The sequence below is a fragment of the Amborella trichopoda genome, chromosome 3 (assembly GCF_054954075.1).
Source record: "Amborella trichopoda isolate Santa Cruz 75 chromosome 3, AtrichopodaSantaCruz75HAP2 v2.0, whole genome shotgun sequence".
In the NCBI taxonomy this organism is placed as follows: domain Eukaryota; kingdom Viridiplantae; phylum Streptophyta; class Magnoliopsida; order Amborellales; family Amborellaceae; genus Amborella; species Amborella trichopoda.
Genome location: NC_142338.1, coordinates 39,516,495 through 39,537,901, shown reverse-complemented (window position 1 = coordinate 39,537,901; position 21,407 = coordinate 39,516,495). Strand labels below are relative to the sequence as shown.

Below are 21,407 nucleotides of genomic sequence, written 5' to 3'. Positions count from 1 at the left end.
TCTCCTTAAAAGAGGCGTACCACAGTTCTGACCATGTGACTACTGACCGCGCCATTGCCTCTTTATAACCTTTAAAGCATATAACCACCCCTTTACATAAAGCAATATCCCCAAAAGAGGCATACCACAGTCTCAACTATGCAGCTTGAAACCATGTTTTCACCTCTTCATAAACTCCCTCAACAGAGGAGCACCATTGCTTCAAAACCCATCATCTCTAGTGCTACTCCCAATGGAGGCACCACAGTTCCGACTGTGTCATTTCAAAGCATGAAATTGCCTCTTTATAAAGCCATATCCCCAGAGGAGGAGCACTATTACTCCAAAATTGTGGTGTACCACAGTTCCGACTGTGTGACTTCAAAACATGTAATTGCTTCTCCATAAAGTCATATCCTCAGTGGAAAAGCACCATCATCTCAAACTCAACACTGTAGAAGTCATAGCCCCAATGAGGCATACCACACTATTGACTAGGGGACTTTGGACCACGTCGCCGCTTCTTCATACTAAAACAATAATATCCCTATTAGAGGCATGCCACAATCTCAACTGTGTAACTTTGTCCTAACTATTTCACACATCATCTCATCCATGAGCATTTGCTCCCCAGCAACCACGTCATCTCTCACGACTCTTCTGGTCTCCATTTCCCTAGTTGAGTCACACCACTCATGGCTCTCTTGAACTTCCATCATTCATGTTTCGGGGTAAACCACGGGACCATTACCCTAGTCCCGAACTATGTGGCACCTTAAATGCCATGTGTCACCCATTTTTCCATAAGCCATTCTTCACCCTGTTGAGAAACCTGTAGGTATCCCTTAGATATTGTACCTTATGGTGGCCCATGATTCAATTTCATGTCATGTGTGCCCCTACCTCAACAGTCCAACATGGGTGAGGACTATTAAAGCATCCCTACTCGCCTAAAGTGGGTGAGGACCTTAAACTTTCCCTCAAAATGTCTAACAAGAGTTATGACGTTAAAAGATCCTCGAGCTCGTCCATTAGGGGTTATGACGATGAAAAACCCCCTGTACACGTCCAACAAGAGTTATGACGTTAAAAGATCCTCGAGCTCGTCCATCAAGGATTATGATGATTAAAGACCCCCTGCACACGTCCAACAAGAGTTATGATATTAAAAGATCCTCTAGCTTGTCCATCAGAGGTTATGACAATTAAAGACCCCTTGCATACGTCCAACAAGAGTTATGACGTTAGAAGATCATCGAGCTCGTCTATCAGGGGTTATGACTATTAAAGAACCCCTGCACATGTCCAATAAGAGTTATGATATTAAAGGATCCTCGAGCTCGTCCATCAGGAGTTATGACAATTAAAGACCGCCTGAACATGTCCAACAAGAGTTATGAATTTAAAAGATGATCGTAGCTCGCCCATCAGGGGTTATGACGATTAAAGACCCCCTGCACATGTCCAACAAGGGTTATGACGTTAAGAAATCCCTGATCACATCCAATAAAAGTGAAGATGTTAAAAGCCTCTTCATGTCCAACAAGGGTAAGGACTTTAAAAGCACCCTTATCTTGTCTAAAGTGGGTGAAGACCTTAAACTTTCCCTCAACACGTCCAACAAGAGTGATGACGTTAAAAGATCCTCGAGTTTGTCCATCAAGAGTTGACGATTAGGGACCCCTTGCACATGTCCAACAATCGTGAGGAGTTTAAAAGCACCCCTACTTTGGTCTAAAAGGGGTGAAGACCTTAAACTTTCCCTCAATGAGGTGATCACCCCTACTTGAGCACTCTCAGTCAACCACTTACTCTCCAAGGAGTTGATCCATCCATAACCATCATGACGCTGCCACTCTCATATAAGCCCCCCACCAACCATGAGAGTAAACCTTTGCTCCCCACCAAAATCCCAACTCTTGAGATTCGCGTCGCTCATCATCCCCTTGGAGTCCTCACCTCACTTTAGGCACCATTTAAACCCTTGAATGGTCATCCCAGCCTGACTACCATTTCACCCATCAACTTCAACCCATCTCTCTCTTATACACGCATCTCCGTGTATGCACAACGTCGCAGCCCCGTCATGCCTCCCTGCATGCCACCATGGCCCCGTTGCTCCTCTTCGTGCGTGCGCACAGCCCCGTCTGAAAATATTATTTTCCCTACCTTTCTTGCAAACCCGGATACCCAGATGTTGCATGGCTTAGTCAAAAACCCTTCTTTCAATCTTCGCACGTACGCCCATGACGCGGTCTTGGTAAGCATTCCTGTGCGAACGTGTAGTTCTGTCATACCTCGCCCAGTTTCACATCCAAGTTCACAGGCACGCACTCCCGCGCATCCCTGTCACAATTTCATCCTCTTTGTTCCCAGTTTCTCGTCCAAGCTCACGGGTACACACGCTTGTGCAATTCCGTTAAATTGTCTTACCAACCCCTCACGCGAACTCGGGCATGCGCATTTCGTGCAGCCCTGTTGGCATATGCCTCTTCTCTTTAATTTTTCATTCACAGACCCACACAAGCCTTTCGCTTAGCCATGGGCTTAGCAAACACTTGTGCATGACAACACTTGGTAGACAAGCGAGCCATGCTCCTTGTACTACCACACACTAACCCCTCAGTGGGTAACCTCAAGCTATAACCTTGAGCTCAGTAGCCCCCATTTCCAAACCCTCTCACCCTAGACCATGAACATGTTAATCCAATATAACCCTGGATTCAGTCTAATAAAATCCAATGGACTCTAAGGATGTTTTTGTCCTTAATTATTCCAATCCCTTGTGGAGTTTTATGCGTCAACTAACCACTGAACTATTTGAAACCCTATACCCAACACATGTGAACCATACATTACCTCAAAGAAACCCAAAAATCCCTAGAATGGTTCACTTCCCAAAAATAAAAGCCTCATCCACTGTATATGTTACCCTAATGAGCCTTACACAGATATAATCCCTATGTCTTATGCATTGTCAAGGAGGACGATTTCTCTAAAAACACAAAAAGAAGAAGAAGAAGACGACGAAGAAGAAAGGAAGCCGGGCATGATGAGCATCCGATGATGATCATCATTAGTAAAAATGAGAGCTTCAAGCAGACATAGCCACGAAGCTATGGGTAAAATCAGCAAAAAAAAAAAGAGAGAATGGAGCATGGTGAAAACCCACAAAGGCGACATGAGTAAAAATGACAGGTGGGCATGACTATGACGCCATGAGTAAGAGTGTCTTGAAAATAAGAAAACTGGTCATGGTGAAAACTCGAAAGGGCGCCATGAGAAAAAATGGAAATCAAAGGTGGACGTGACCTCAAAGTCACGGGTAAAGGAGCCATATAAAAAGAAGTTGGTGAAAACCATTTGAATGATGCCACTTCTATCTAGTTCAGCTGAAAACCCAAAAGGGCTCTTGAACCAGTTGGACCATGGCAAATTCAATGGAAGACCCTGCATGGCAACATGGGGTCAGACTTGATCTCAACAAAAAAGATTAAATTATTTGTAATTACTGTCAAAAAGTGATTAGTAGTGGGGTATTTAGGTTTAAGAAACACTTGACAGGGGTTAAGGGAGATGTTTCTACGTGCAATAGCGTTCATAGTAATGTAAGAAAACAGATGACGGTCATTATCAAGGCTACCAAGGGTAAAAAAGTCGTAAAGCAGAGGATGAATGAGGAGAAAGCTGGCTTATATACACCATCGAGCGGGATGAATCCAGAAGAGCAATATAATCATGACTTGGAGATGGCCACAAGAATGAGCTTGCACAAAACATACTAGAGGAAAAATGAGTTCGAAATACCTGGTGGTTATGGCATGGGCATACATGGCGGGCCCAGCCCAAGCATGGATGGTAGGCTCAGCTCGAGTATGCATGGCGGGGCCAGCTAGAGCATGTATGGCAGGCTCAGCTCGAATATATATGGAGGGGTTGGTGGCAATATGTATCTAGAGGCACTGAACGTTGAAGAAATTGTTCTTGGCATATCTAGGAGCACCAATATTGCAGGTCATGGTCGTATAGACCCATTTCTTTCAAAGCCCAAGTCACAACAAATGACCCTCAAATGCATGATAAAAATTACCAGGAACATATTGGTAGATATGTTGATAAATGGTTCTACGATAAAGGGATCCCCTTTGATACAGCTAATAGCCCATATTTCCCACCTATAGTTAACGCAATCCAGAGAGCCGAGCCCAAGGTAAAGCTCGCGACTGCATATGAGCTTAGTGAGCCTATCTTGGATGAAGAGGTGGAGGAAGTTAGGAAGTGGATTGAAAAATATAAATAAGGTTGGCCAAGAATAGGCATTACTCTCATGAGTGATGGTTGATTGAATAAAGTTAGCAAAAAATATAATTTTAACTTCTTAGCCTATTCCCCAAAAGGTACAGCCTTTTTGTTTAGCAAAAAAGTCTCAGGCAAAAAGAAAGATGCAAACTTCTTGGTACAACTATATAACCAGATAGTGGAGAAAGAGGGAGATAAGCATGTGGTCCAGTTTATTACGGACAATGAGGGTACTTGTGTTTCTGTAGGCAGCAAGTTGATGGATAAGGGGAAGCATCTAGTATGGATCCCGTGTGCTACACACAACATCGATCTTATGTTAGAGGAGATCGGCTAGATCAAAATTGTGAAGGAGACTTTAGAGGCAGTGAGGTTGTGTCAAGATTTATATATAACCACTCTAAAATATTATTTTTGTTCAGGGAACAATATTAGAAAAAAGAGATAATCAGGCCTGTCATAATGCGTTTTGTGATAGATTACATGGTTATAGACTCCATTCGAGAATCCCAAACTACATTGAAGAGATTGTTTACCAGCGAAGAGTGGTCAAATGACCGCCTCTCGAAGTCCAGTAATGGGCTAAAAGTGGAGGGTATAGTCACAAATAGGAGGTTTTGGTCTCGGTGTTCCAGTATCATAGAGGCCACTGCCCCTTTGGTCACGGTGTTAAGAATGTTGGATGCTGACAAGAAAGCTACCATGGGCATCCTTTAGGAGGGTATTGAGAGGGCTAAATCAGCTATTGGGGAGAAACATAGTTTTGTTAGTAAAGTGATCGGGATTATAAAAAGAAAGTGGAACACCGAATTTGGCCATCCAATTCATTATGCAGGTACATATATATTTATATCATTAGAATGTTTAATTCTAAAATATTTTTTAATGATAATTTAAATGACCTTTATCTATCTATATATTTTCTAGGTTACTACTTTAACTCAAAATTTTTCTATTTAATACCTGAACATCCCCATAAGATTATGGAAGGGTTCAAATACATTATTGCCAGCCTGGAGAGAAGCCATCGAAACCAGGTAGCGGCAATACAAGAGGTAATATTTAATAGTTGGATAAGAACTTCATTGAGTTATTATATTTGGGAGGAATTACTAGTGCACAAAAATAAAATATTTTGTTTTAGTTTTCTATGTATAGGGATGCTGTAGGATCATTCGGAACTAGACTTGCCAGGAATTCTCGAACTAAGATGGATCCAGGTTAACCCCTAACTAATATTTTGTTCTTTCATATATTTAATCTTATGAATTAATCTTACCCTTACGGTGCTTTCTGCATTTTAATCCAGCTGAATGGTAGGAGATATATGGTAGTGACGCACCTCACTCAAGGAGGTAACAATCAAGGTTCTCTCCCAGACATGTTCTGCAATCAAGGTTCTCTCCCAGACATGTTCTGCTACTGGGTGTGAGCAAAACTGAAGTACGTTCCAATAGTTGCACACTACTAAGATGAATCGACTCGCTTCGAAGAGGCTTCGTAAACTAGTCTACGTTCATTACAACTTAAACATCTGAGAGCGACGAATAAGAAGGAAGGTTGAAGACTACGGGCCGATAGACTTGGACACAATATTTTTCACAAAGACAGCAGAACAATGGGTAGTAGAGGAAGATGAGCCAATGTTGCACAAGAGAGTGTTCCTTGAGGCTATTGGTGAGGAAGATCTTGAAGAAGGTGATGAGTAGCATGAAAGAGGAAGCAACCCACCAACATATCTACAATTCGTAAGAGATATCGGTGGTATTACACCTAATGAGGGAAAGTGGGAATGAGATATAAGGAAAATGAGAGAGATGATGATTCTGAGGCCACCCTATCCCAACCAAATTATTCACTTACCGAGTTCCAACAGCAAGAGGGTAGGAACAAGAACGACAGTGTAGGTGAGTTTGAAGGATGGACAAGCTTTGGGGATTTTAGATTAGGAGCACAACAAAACACTAACATTCAGGGATTTGGGTATAGTCAGGTGCCTACTAATTTGGATGATTCGTTCCTAGATCGAGTCAATGGATTGTTACGTGAATTCAATCAATGGTACCACTGTGACCATATGAAGAACGATGTTGTCTTTCATTTTATTATTAGGTCGTATTTTACGAATTGTATGCTTTATTGTAGTCTATGTATAACGATTTACTTCATCCATAATAATTCTATGCTTCTCTTTTTATGTGATGTAAATTTAATGGTTAACATTAGTTTATACAGGGAAAGAACATCTCAATATTCGCATATTGATGCAAAAAAATGACAGTTCTTAATGGAGTACCCCCATTTCTTATTGGATTCCTAAAAAATAATATTTATAATGAATTTTAATAATTTTTTTGGATTTTTTTTAAAGCTGAACCGGATCGATTCGACCGATTCTCGATCCGGATTGCCGATTCACAGATCCATATGGGTTTTGAGGTGCTTGATCCGGGGCACCGATCCGTTATTTATACTACTGGGAGAAACAACTTTAAAAGTATACTAAGATGACCAAATCAACTAATTTATCATTAAATAGGCCACTCTCTAGGTTTAACCTCTATGCTTATTTTCGTCTAGAGACCTTCTTGAAATACCTGAAGTAACCAATAAACGCCTAAGTAGGGGCATTTTAGTAATTTAACCTCAACTAAATAGCTAAAGCCCAATGATGATTAAGAACATGGAACATATTTTTCAGATTAAAATCTTATTGTTTAGAATTCTTAAACTAGAAGGAGAGGTACCTGTGTCATCACGACTCAGGTCAAGGCCAAACGGGCCAAATGGCAAATTAAATATCTGTTGATCAATTGAAAACTTGCTTTTAATTAAACCTAAGCTCCTAAACCTAAACACAAAGGGGCAACATAATAATTTTTCTTGAATTAAGTGGCCTAAGAAAAATACTGCTTATATCCCCCTTGTTCAGGGTAGAGAACCCAAAACTTGCTCCTCCTCATTGGAAATTCTTGTTTCATATTCATAACCTAAACCTAGACATGAAGAATTAGTGTCAACATTTTGCTTAAATTAGGTGAGAAAATGGTGGCTCTACCCTCACTTGTTCAGGGTTAAGAACCTAGAACTAGCTTTTTTTAATATGAAATCCATGTTGTGGATTTCTAATAAAACCTTGAACATGGATGTTAATATCACCATTTTGCTTGAATTAAGTGCTACTAGAAAAATAATGGTTCTGCACCCTCTCGTCAAGGTAAGAGCCCAAAACTTAATCTTTTCCATTGGAATTCCTTGTTCTTGGCTCCTAATCCCAAACAAGTGGGATATTTCCACTTAACTGATGCTAAGTTATAAAAAATTAGCCTGCTAGTTTGGGATTTTGAAACCAATATAGAGATACATTGAGTATTTAAATTTTGAGGAGTTACCTAAGTGAAAAATACTTATATATCAATCATTTTAATGTTAAATTAAGATTTGACTAGCTTCACGATTTTTCTTGGTGGTTCGACTATTTTTATGATATTTTATTAATCAATCTATTATTCTTCTAACCATGAAAAGTTTGTCCAACATAAGTACGTTCGAAGTAATTTTATATAATCTTCATATTGTATAAAAAGATTGTCCAAAATAAGTACGTTCACGATTTTTCTTGGTGGTTTGACTATTTTAATGATATTTTATTAATCAATCTATTATTCTTCTAACCATAAAAAGTTTGTCCAAAATAAATACGTTCTACGTAATTTTATATAATCTTCATTAAAAAAAAGCAGAGGGCATAAATCCAAAATAACACAACATGAACATAAGCAACAAAGAGGTACAATCACTAAAACTAAATTTATGCAGTTATTTGGCTCCACAATGGTTTTTCCTTATTATCTTGCTTGGACGTGAACTCACAAAAAGAATGCAAGTTCTATGCTTTCCCCTCATTGGCTGGCTTCTTCTCCTCAAGGACCGGCTTCTTCTCTGAGGCTAGTGGTATCGATCCCTTCTCTTCACAGGTTTTGATGGCCCCATCATACATGTCCTCTAATGTGTATTGGTATTTGAAGCCAATTTTTGGAAAAATAGTATCCAAGACTGAACAAGGGTTGTCACTTACATTGGAGGGATATCATACTTTGGGTATATCTCTCTCTCAGCATTTTCGCGAGTTCCACGATGGTAGTATCATGAGAAGAACAGATATATCTACCATTGGCATCAGGGCACTCAAAGAAGAAAATGTGGCCATTGCACAATTCATCCAAACGAACAAATTGGATTTGTAGCTTCATTTCTTGATATTTTATGTAGGTACATTCAATAAGAGTGTCTAAGCAAAATATAAGAACAAAAGACTTCAATTTTAAATATTAAAAAAAAATTAAAAAATAATTGTACTTACGCTTATAATCATAATAATAGAAGGTGTGAAGTCAAAGAGCATACTTGTGAGAAGTGCTAGAGCTGTTATCATGCTAGGTGGCATACTTTGCATGATAAATGGGCCAACCACAAGGGTTGGTATGATGCTGATGAAATCTATATTATTTTCCTTGGCAAAATCCCATGCAGCTTTTTCAGCCAATGTCTTGGATACAAAATACATCTGAACACCAACAATAAAAAAAAATATATGTTCAAAGTTTGAAGTATATACAATTTTCCAGGATTATTTTTTTTTTGGGAAAATACAGTGGGAATGATGGGCCCTACTCATTTTTATTTAGTTAGTGGTTTTGAAACCGTCAATGGGATATAGGGTGTACTCCATCACGACTTCTGCCCCTTTTCTTAGAGTACTATACAAACTGCACCCTTATTATTTACTCTCTCTTGAGAATTCGAAGGAAGTGTCTCATGAAGAGTAGTGAGAGTAATAATGTCGAGTAGAATGAGTGGAGGATATGCTCCTGAGGGAGCATAATAATCTTTTGACTAATTTCTTTGTCAAAGTATAAGATGGACTAATGTATATTTTAATTTGTAGGATGTGATATGTTCCTCTGGATATTGTTAGCTATATTGGAATTTTCTCTTTAGTGTACTCAATATTTATTCATGCTACTATTTAGGAATCTGGCTTAGGATCGAGTGTTTAGCCTTTGACATAGCAACACTACAGCTCAAGTTCGATTCCCATTGAATTACTAAAAATAAAATAAATTATATTTGAGAATATGGCAATACATGCCATCATGAGGACTATAGTAAATTTTCCTTTATGTTTTCTACAGAATTATTGGAGGAACATTTTTTACTTGTTTTCCTTTGCTTGTGTGGAGACAGAGTTCGGCTGATATATGTTTGAGAATGGATCAGTGTTTGCAAACTTGGCTGGTCCAATTCGGAACCGGCCGGTCAAAGTAGAACTGGACACTAGTTGATCGGGTTTTGGTGGTCAGATTGAGTATTTTTAAAAAATTAAAAAAAATTTATATAAAATTCCAGAAATAAGGGATTTGTTTGTATTGTGTTTATGAATTTTTTTTTTAAATTATTGTTGGCAAAGATTGAAAAGTGGTTTGGCTATGAATACTTATTTTTACATTTTCCCATCTTTTTATTTTTTTTAAAAAAATATTCCTGAGTACAAATCGATTTTTTAAATAAAATCCATTTTTTGACTGATTTTCAATTTCATTTTGGATGTTCTTTGTTTATTCATGCTTCAAATATATTTTTTTTATTTTTTTATATTTTTTTTATTTTTTTAACACTTTTTAGACCAGTCAATACATGTCCATTTAGGCTGGTTGAATGGATTATTTAACACGCACACACACACACACACACATATATATATATATATATATATATATATATATATATATATATATATATATATATATATATATATATATATATATATATATATATATGACAAGGTCTCACAACATCTATGCCAGGAAAAATCACCGATATGTGGTATTTTAGGGACCAAATCAATTCATTGGCGTCAAATACCTATTTAGTGGGTTAAGGGATCCTGAAACTGCTTATTCAATTTAAGAAAATGGATTACATTAAAAAAAAAAAAAAAAAAAGATGAAACTATGGTATTTGGAGCTCATAATGTACCTAAAGTCAAAACATCATTTTGATGGAGCACAAAGTGGGGAAACTTTGAGTTTCAAATCAACAATTTTGTATGCTCTTTTTCTTTTTTGACCTTGATCTTAGGATGCATAAAAGATGTAAGAAAGTTAACTACCCAAAGAAAAGATGTAAGAAAATTTTAGGTTGTACCAATATCCGAAGCAAATGTTCTAGGGTCCAAATGTACAAATTAGTGGGAGGGGACCCACGATCTGAAAGCCCTGGAAGTATTATAAAGGTAACAGACAATAAATAAATATTTTTTGAACGTTTACACACGGAGGTAATATACATGTTTACACGGGTGTATGGTACATGTGCATGAGGAGGAAAAGGCTTACCCAACCCGTCATCTCGATCTCCGCGGCAAAATTTAACATCACTCCAACAACTCTCACCGCACGCCGATAGTGCTTATTCTGCTTCATTAACTGTTCCGGCAGAGGATGTATACGCCACACGTCGAACTGTTTTGGCCATTAGGCATGATTTCATAATGTCCAAGACCCTCTTGATGGTCGGTATAATCACCTCGTTCTGCACGACGCCCAGATTTTATTATAGTCATCAATGTCATCCTCAAGTCATGCAGTTGTTACTAATCCCCCTGCTCTTATTGTATTGATTTTACATGAAGCTGACCCTCATGTTTATTTGTTGGGCTCACCCAATTAGAGCTCTATCGCACGAATGCGGATCGGCAGTGTGGAAGGTGAATATACGAGATACAAAAATATGCCAAAGTTGATGTGTGTATGAGTGAGAAATCATGCAAATAAAGAAAATAAGAAATAAAATTTACTGGCACCGAGATTTACATGGTTCACCTTTTCAGGTTACGTCAATAGGAGAAAGAGATTAAATTCACTATTAACTCAAAAGTTATAATGATATTATAAAAAACAACATTTTTTGGGCTCTTTACTTTCTTCTAGAGACTTTCTCTCTCTAGGTTTTATTCTCTGAGATTCTTCTCTCCGGGAGAAGTTTTTTTTCTTTTCAAACTTTCACTCTTTTTCTTTTTTGTCTTTCACAAACTGCCCTTTTAGCTTGCACAAATTTCAATGGTGCCCCTCCCACTACGTGATAGGACACCTAACACCATGTTATTGTGTCATTATAATAAAATGATATTGCACTTCTGGAAAATCTATCGAAACCATTTCATTTCGTTGTTTCATTATAACATAATGAAACTTCTAAAAAATCATATTGGTCGCATTTATATGACCTCAAATTTTGCATAGGCTCTCTCTTCATCCAAATAATCAATAATAATAAAAAAAAAAATAGTTTGTACCTTTAAATATGGTCCAAATGAGTCCACCTCCATGCATTTGATAAATTTTAAGATTTAGGCCTTTAGGATTTTGTTTTCTTTTTTTACTTGTTCATCTAATGATAACAAAGCTATCTAAAATTTTTAGGAAAGGATAAAAATTCTTCAAGAACCTAAAACTAAGAATCTCATCAAACATATGGCCAATGTTACTTTAAGGTGCTTTTTCAATTTATTCAATTAATGTGATTTTCCATTTAAATGAAAAGAGCATATGTTTAAAAGTTGCGATTAAACGAATGTTCCGAGCATGGTTTTTAAAATTATTTTATTATATTATCATAAAACTGTTGCATGAAATCACTCCCCATTAACATATAAGGAGGATTTCATGTAATCGTTACATTATAAAATAATGGAACTGTTCTTTTAAAAATTTATATTTGTGACATTTCTATCATCCCAAATTTTGCACTTGTAGTCCTCATCCCAATAATTAATTCTAAAAGGTAAAAATTATATTTGCATCTTAGAAAAAAATATCAAAATAAGTCACTCTCCAACAATGAATCTAGACTATCCATTTGGTGGACATTGAAATCTAGGCTTTTAAGAATTCAAAATCATTATATATTAAAAGAAATTTTCATCCCGTGAATAGGATAAAAAAGAATCCCTCTAAAGTATGACTCTTATCATCCCATCAAATGGTCAATCTATGTTTATTGAGTTAAAAAATAATTTTCTGATGCATTTTTTAATTTTGTTTGTTTGTTTATTTTTATTTTCCTTCCTTTTCTCTTTTTCCTTTTTTTTTTTTGGGAGATTGTTCACCATAGTGAATTGAGCATATACTAAAAACTTTGGATCAAATAAATGCTCCTAACTTGATTTTTGGATTAGTGTTTCATTATATTACTATAAGACAATTACATGAAATCACTCCCCAAAATAGTGAGTGAATATTTAAGTGCAGTCTTACCACTAAAATCATAAATCCAATATTATTTCAGAAGATTCAAAATGAGCTTTCAAAACGTGGTCCAAAAACAAGTTTAAAATAAGGGTGCGGTTTGGATAGAGCCCAGGCTGGAAACAATCAAATTATAGCCTACCATCAAATAGTGTCGAGAAATGTGATTTCAATTCTGAAAATCTTTGTGATAGCCTTAAAATATATTTTAATCTTTATTTATAAAGTATAAAGCTTTAAAAATAGTGTAGATCGATAGATCTATGAAAACTTGAAAATCTTGAAAATTGACGGTCCAAAAATACATTACAAAATACACTATTTCCAAAACCTGAAATCCATTTTTTCTCATGTCCATGCATCTTGATGTCGAGATGATCATTTTGAGGACATTTGGGCATCAAAACAACATCTTCTAGTGAAATTTTTGAGGTAGGCTCTAATTTGATTGTTTAGAGCCTCGGCTCTACATAAAATTTTCCTTTAAAATAGTCAATTTTTTCGATCTATTCTATTTTCAAAACCAACCTGTTAAATTTTGGATCCAAAATCCATACCTAAGATGGATTTTAGAAAGTGACTGTCTTAAACAAAGTGAGTTCGCTGATGCACTGAAATCCCATCTTATACACATACACATGTATATATCAAGAAGGAAATTTATTAGCCTCATTACTGAAATTCAGGCCATTTCTACTTGAAAATATTAGTGAAGGTTTTTGTTATTAGACGCGTTAGATGTGGCGACTGTAGAAATGCGGGTTTGGTAATAAATATGCTTTTTAAATATAATTTGATCTTAATTTTTAGAGTATATATAATCTTCAACATGAAGATCATAAATAGGAAAAAATAAATAAATTTTAAAAACTAGAAATAATAATTATATTAAAAAAACATTTGGACCGTTAGTTACAATTTTGTTTTAGATGGACCACCTAATTGATGGATGCTTTATACTCAAGATCGCATATTGTAGAAATGCGATCTAAGTTGGGTTTATGTGGCCTTTAAAAGCCTTATGAGTGTGTAATAAAAACATTTGTTATAGTGGAACATAAACTCAGTGGGAGTGTGGTCTCTCATAGACCATACTAAGCAAATGATGTTTGCTGATACCAGACTATGCTTGGCCAGTCAGGTCGGGAAAAATCCACGATACTTGAGCATATAGAATAAATCGAGAAGGGTTTTGGTTTATCCCTTGATGAGGTCAGAGCTTATGCCTGGATGAGTGAGTCGAGGGACTGTGTGACCGTTGTGTGTGATGGTGGACCTACAGAGATGAAGCCAAAATCTCATCCATGATCCATTACAAGGCATGCATATCGATAGGATCGTTCAGGAAAGCTAGAAAGCCACATTTTAGGGTGAAGTATATGCATGTGCAAGAGATACCCATATGCGTCATAGAGCTGTGGTCGCATCAGGTCGTGGTGACATTGACTCATCTCTAGGGGAGGACCTGTAATCCACAGATTGCGATTGCGACCTCTTTTTTTATTGGCCAGACTTTGGTGACCCGCTAATGAGCCCCTGCTTGGACTATGGGTCATGAGAAACACTGGGTCGGTTCGATAAAGCAAGTGTGGTATGTAGTCCATAATTTAAAGTGAAATGCCCCATGATTGCAGATTGAATTCCTAAACCATATGGATCAATTTCCCATTAAAATAATTTAATAGTGTTTGTTTTATGATAGAAGTTATTTTAGAATTATTATTTGAATTTTTACGAGTCTTTTGATATTTCATTATAATTTTTGGACTCATAAAAATAAAGTTATTGATTTTACAAAGTTATAAAATTCAAATAATCTTTTCAAATTATTTTGTTAATTTTAAAATATTTATAAAATCTCATGGGGCCCATATTGCACATGAGCCTATCATGTGGCAAGTGGGTGGGGCCCACACGTGTCACATATGGGTGGCACGCCCCACCCTTTGCATACCCCTTTTGTTACTTTGTGATCAAGTTATTTATATTGGGAAAGTTGATCTTGTTGCATGTGGTCAAATATTATATGGTATATTTTGACCATATCTTATCTAATTGAGATAGCAAATATTAACTTGATATCTTTTGAAACATTCTTATGAAATATATGAGATGGATTATGCAATTTTATGTAATGCATGATATTTTAATAAATTTAATTATTTAAATATATAGATGGGAAAATGGTCTAAGGAATGGGGGATAATGGTCCATGCACCTTCTATATGTTGATGGCCCATCTATGAAATGAATGACTCATATCTCTCACCCCACAAGTCACCCTGATCAACGGTCCATATTCAATCTCAATAAAAGAGGCAAACTATGAGAAACCCTAACCCTAATTTTGCACTATATATAGGGGTGTACCCCCTTCCTATTCTCTACACCTTTTTCTCTTCCACAACTCTCTTTCCCATAGGGGCACGCCCCACTCTCTCTCCTCAGGCTCTCTCTCTCTGCTAAAACCCTAAGGGGCACACCCCAAACCTTTGGCCTCCCATTCTCTCTCATGACCTAAAATCCTAAGGGGTTGGGAAAAATTAGGGTTTGAGCCTAATTATTTTGGATTTAGGGTTTTCGTATAGATTTAAAGGTGATTATCTAGTTTAGCTAAAATTAGCTTTCTCGGTTCAAGATTCAAGCTAGACCGCTGATCCCGTGTCATTGGATGTTGGTGACTCGGTGTTGAGTATAATAAGTCCGGTTGAGGTAATCTCCGGCATCATCTTTTAATTCATGCAAATTTATCTTTATATTCTCAAGCATAGTATTTAATTGTGAAAATGTCATCAAGCAGTTGAGTTTTGTTTTAATTGTTAAGATAGTTTTATTTTGAGATATTTATTGATTATAATAAAACCATCTGTAAGTAATCTTTTTTGCCAAAAACAAAAAGGTGATTAAAAAAAAAAAACTGATATTCCCCCACAAAAGGTCACATGGGTCTTTCTTTCAATCCAGCCCGGATGAAACAATTGTTCTTTGTTATTTGTTACCTTGTTTCTAAGAGACCAGTCGATTGTTTGCTGAAGTTCCTTGCAACTTTTGGACTTTGTTTTTCCACTGTTTCTCTTGAGGAATCGGTAAAAAGTGAGTTCTTTAGGGAATGAGGCAAAGTTAAGACTAATTTTGCAAGGATTAAGATTAATCTAAGACAAAAGTTTGGGTAGTTAGTTGTTGTAAAACACTCCCTAAATGCTATTAAATGGTGTATGAATGAACATAAGGTACCTCAAAGATTTAAATATCTGTTTGAAATTATTGATATTTATCAAAACATGGAGGTTTCCTTCTGTCATGTTTATGGGGAAGCTAATGTAGAGGTGGATGAATTGGCGAAAGGAAGAGTTCATCAGCACTTACTCTACGTTTTTTTGGTTCTTTTTAGTTTGATCTTTTGCATGTTGTTGAGTAATTAATAAAATTAAATATCTTTCATAGAAAGAAAGGTACATTTTCCATTAGTGCAAGTGGGTCCCCTTTAAGCTGTAAACCAAATGCCTCGCAATGTCACGGAGTAAAGTGCACAATTCTCTAAGTCAGAGTACCATATATATATATATATATATATATATATAGGGATTGTACACTATAAGACCATTAAATTTTAGTACAAGGATGTCACAATCACTTTTAGCTATTCGATATAAAATTCAATAGATGAAAATGTGTTACAACATTCGAAAAATTTTATTTTGAGTGTTGTGCCCAAACAATAACACATCCTCAACAACCCAATTTCAAATCTAATAGTCAATGATGATTCTAACCTCTGTGTATAAACAATAAACAGTCTCACTGTATACATTTCCTCCGTCCCCCCTGTTATGTATGGGGCCCTTTGTTAGTATTTTGTAGATAAATAGGGTTATGTAATTCTTATTCTCAGGATAAGTAGGATTATAAAAAGGAAAATTTGTTCATAAGTCAGTGGGGTGCAAGAGCCCGTTGACTCACTAACGTCCATCTTTAAGATGGATGTTATAAAAAACTCACCGGGCTTATACGGTGTAGAATTGGTTTTTTGTAAAAATCACATTTTAAATATAAAAAATGTTATTTTATTTTCATGTTCATGATCATCTAAACGTAGATCATGAATTCTTAAGATTTAGGTTAAAATTTCTTACAAAAAAAAAAAGAAAAAGAGGGTTTTCTAGTGACTAATGGCGAACTAACCTAAAAGATTTATCACTCTTAAATGGGTGGGCAAAAAATAAGGAGCTATTCTTAAAATTTCATGCATCCAACATGGCTAATAGTCTGCTTTTTGCATGGGTTAGTCATTGTAGCGTGATGTAAGTTCCAATTTAAGCACCAATTTTTTTTTGACAAAAAAAAAAAAGATGTGCTTGACACTATTTTTAAGCTCCATTTTTAACACTATTTAATACTTGACAATTGTAACATTTCCTCCATACTAACTACTAATGTGGAATTTTAACTCCAAATTAAGATCAATAAAAGATGAAAAAAAAAAAGAAGAGAAAATGAGTGATTACTTCGGGGTCTTGTGATTCGAAATCACTCATTTTCCCTTCTTTTTTTTTTTCATCTTTTATTGATCTTAATTGAAGACACCTGTGCATCTAAATATGGCTTCATCAAAGCTTCCCTCATCATTTAAGTCTGCTTTCCACAATCTCAACCTCTCCTTCGCACCTGGAAGGTCCAATAGATGCTGGGTCTTCCGGGTGTTTGTTGTTACATTCACAAACATATTTTGCCAACATTCTTTAGGGAAATTAATTTTGTCGAGATTAGATAACTACCATATAGAACTAATTAGGCCTTTTTTCTGGTCTATAAAACCACATGACTCTGCGCTTTATGACTATTTATTTTTGGCATAAAAAGGTCACAACCATGCTTGACCTTTATATATGAAATCAGGTGATGAGTGATGTATCACAAACTTTGAGAAAACAAATTTGCATTGTAAGAGTTGTATATAGCATAGCCATATCCGCCTAGTTTCGAATCCAATGGCTAAGATAGATTGTGATTTTCTTATGCTAAAAATCCTGTGTCTCGAATCCAATGCCTAAGAGAACTTGTGATTTTCTGATGCTAAAAATACAGTATCTCGAATCCAATGGCTAAGAGAAATTATGATTTTCTTATACTAAAAATACAGTGCCTTATTGTACATTTCCTTGAAGTATTTATTCGAAGATTGGAAAATATTAATTAGCTCAAGTCGGATTTGGATCCTATAAGTATAAACAGTAAAAGAGGTTTTAGGATCCATTACTGACCTTCATTCCAGTATGGGCGTAGACATGGGAGATTTTTCTAGGATGAAACAATGAAGGATGGGAGAATAGGATGCTTGACCACTTGGGAAGTCCGTAGTACTCCAACTCACATTGCAAGAAGAAGATATAAGGAGAGGGAAATGTTTCTATACTTCCCCTACAGCATAGAAGATCTATGCTTTCCCTACCATCCAGCTGTCCAATTTTGATCAAGAAAGCCACTCATCGTTTGATCTTAGATTCGATGTCTCAAAGTGTTTTAGTTTTAGATTTCTTTATACAAATTATATGAATATGAAATTTGTATGACGGTCTGATGATCGGAATTTTGGGACAAAAACCCTATAATAGAGGTGACTGAGTTTGTTAAAATTCAGTCCGAAAAGTGTGTGCAAATAAGTGTCCCTCAAATCTCAATGAATCAATTGCACATGTAAGATTTCGCACATCATTCAGAGACAAAAGAGCAAAAATCAAAGCCAAGCATACATTCAAAAAAGGAAAATGAGTAAGAGCAAGAGAGATAAAAAAAGAAAAGAAAAAAGGGCTACACAACCTATGTCACCGAACCCAGGAGGACACATAATATGTCCTACCCTTTAGACAAATAAAAAATAAAAGATAAAATTTTTTTGGACGACTCACCCTGTGTCACTCAGCTCATGAGGACATATGATATGTCCTCCCCTTAAAAAAAAAACAAACTTTTTGGGCACCACTACCCGTGTTGCCTTGCTCAGGAGGACACGTAATGTGTCCTCCCCTTAAAAAACAAAAAATAATAACTGGGAGACACTACCTGTGTCGTGCAGGCAGTACAGCCTGGTCGCCCAGCTCAGGATCAGGAGGACATGTGATGTGCAATCCCCTAAAAAAAAATTTTTTTTTGGCCGACATTACCTGTGTTGCCCGGGCGACATAGCCTGTGTCACCTAGCTCAAGAGGACACATGATGTGTCCTCCCCTTAAAAAATAAAATATGTTTTTTTGAAAGACACTGCTTGTGTCATCTGGGTGACACGACTTGTGTCGCCCAGCTCCTCTAAAGTAAAATAAAATAAAATAGACTAAAAAATGAAAAAAATGGGCGGCACAGGGGCGTGTTTCCCAAAACATTTTGGATAAAACCTTCTCCAATTTTGGAGCCTTCTGGGGGCCAAAGTTGGTTTTGTTATACATTTTCTTTAAAAAGAAGGTTGTTTTTCATATATTTAATAGATTTTTAAAACTTTTCAGATGCTCCTCGGTGGCACGCATCGAAACTGCCAACCAATTTCGAAAGAAAACCCAAAAAATAAGCATATGGTAACCCCCAAAAACTCCAGAATCAAAATCTTTTGATTTTGGAGGTTGGTGACTTGGGTGTTTCACCTAGGTCATTGCACGACGCCGGGCGTGTAGCCCGGGTGACGCTACTAGTGTTGTCCAAAATATTTTTGGACAAGAATGCCCCTGTTCCAAGTCTGGAGCATTCTGGAATAAAAGTTGGTTTTTCTATGTATTTTTCTTACAAAAAATGATTGTTTTCAGACATTTAATTAATTTTCAAAAATTTTCAAATACTCCCTGGAGATAGGAGTTTAAACTGCTAACCAAAATCACAATTATGAAAACGTCAAATTTGTGTGATGTAAAAGAGCCGAGACAGAAAAATATCTAACCCCGTATGACGTTAAAGGTCGGGTGTATTCAGAAAATGTCTAGCCCTTTATGACATAAAAGGTCGGGTGTATTCGTCTAGCCCGTATGACATAATGGGTCGGGTGTATTTGTCTATCGCTGTATGATGTTAAACTACTTAGAGGGCTCTATGGTTGCAGGAGCTAAAACTGCTAACTAAAAATTTGTTTTTTAAAATATCTTTCTCTTTTCGAAATGATTTATTATATGTCTTGTGTTTCAAAAACCTTATTAAAATCATAACATGTCAAAAACTCCTGGTTCTATTTCAAAACTCTCCCTATTTTCTAAATTTCTAAAGCATCTCATAAAACAAAGGAGCTTGGACACCTGTATATGATGATTACCACTTTGCGGCGTCATTTCTCTCTTCAAAATTGACTAGGTAATAGTAAAACCTATAGAAGACCTTAGGAAACCCTAAGGAAATTAAAGAAATGTCAAGTTCAAGAATTTAAAAATGAAAACCTCTGAAGTTAAGTGACATTGCTGGAAAATCTAACTCGAGTTTCAAGCTTTCATAAATCACCGGAATATCTCACGACAAAAACCCTAAGATGAAAATGCCTTAGGTGGGTGAGCGGGGAGCGCATTGTCTTGGAGGGAAAGTTGGTGTGCCATTTGATCACGTGACATTAGATAAATTAGAATGCTAGCAGTATCTACTTCTTTGACACTCACCTGTCCCTAGAAGGACAGGGAGTGCCAAAGAGGGGTAACTGTTGACACCCCATCTTGAAATCTGGCAAATGCAATGGTTTTCTAAACTATAGACAACCTTAGGACTACACTATCCCAGTAAACCCCCATACTATAGACCACCATAGTCTTGAATCCTGTAGAATCCTGTAGAACATCTTGTTTTAGTAAAAAAATCATTAAAAATAATAAATCATCTTGTTTTGACCCAAATTTTGACAAGAAGCATCACAAGAGCCCACAGATCCCCTCAGAATTAGAATCTACTGATTCTGGGTAGATTTTGTCTAGGTGACACCACTGTGGCCCATGCGACACCACTGGTGCCACCCCCCTCCCCCCCCCCCCCCCAGACTGACCCAAATAGGTTGATTTTTAGTAGGCAGCATCCCGTCAACCCCGAAATTAGCCTGACAAGAATCTGTCAATTCCATGCAGATTTAGTCTGAACGACATCACTGATTTCGTCCAGCCTAGACTAACCTAAATCGGCTAATTTTTAGCCGACAACATCTCAATAACCCAAAAATCACCCCCAGACTGGAATCTGTAAGTGGTGTCGCCCAGCTGCGACTGCCCCAAATTGGCAGTTTCTACACGCCAACCCCTCTCGAATCATTTTTCGCTTGGTTCAATGAACCTGGACCCTTTTGGTCTGGGTGACACTATCAGTGTCGCCCAAGCCTTGGACCACCAAAACGGTAGTCTAGACTGAGAAATCTTCGGCTTATGGTTTGTTACCCATTCTAGACGATTTTTCAACCTATAAAAATGTCATTTCAGAATCATTTTAGATGAGATTCTTACGACCTTATTGGCTTGTGTGCCCAGAGAAAACTTTGAGATTGTGAGACCTGAGAAAAACCTAGACCTAGGAAAACCTTAGCTTTAGGCTACTTGCAACTCTTAGATTAAGAGATCCATCCAACCAAGTCAAGGCCTAGTCAAAATGTGAAGATAAACAAATATGACGCACGACATAAACTCAGCCAGCGTTGATACGGGCGATGTCTCGAAGCCTCAGAAGCCCCGTGCCAATTGGCCCAGTCTGGTATTTTACTCTTTCCTGTGTTTCTTTTTATTTTTGTTTATTTTATTAGAATTAAATTAGTTTTATTGCATTTTGCATAGTATTTTACATTTCAGATCGATGCTGACACTGTCATTGATTTGAGAGTAG

General features: G+C 36.7%; 1 pseudogene across 1 annotated transcript in view; it reads right to left on the bottom strand.

Annotated features, from left to right (window-relative positions):
• Nucleotides 1-8,167: 8,167 nt before the first annotated feature.
• The window catches only part of LOC105420826 (dihydroflavonol 4-reductase-like), a 90,164-nt pseudogene continuing 76,924 nt past the window's right edge, over nt 8,168-21,407 (bottom strand). The window contains exons 4-6 of the transcript XR_016050992.1: nt 10,677-10,872; nt 8,686-8,845; nt 8,168-8,569 (exon numbers count right to left, since the gene is read on the bottom strand). The product of XR_016050992.1 is annotated as a dihydroflavonol 4-reductase-like (transcript). The remainder of the gene's footprint in view (nt 8,570-8,685; nt 8,846-10,676; nt 10,873-21,407) is intronic.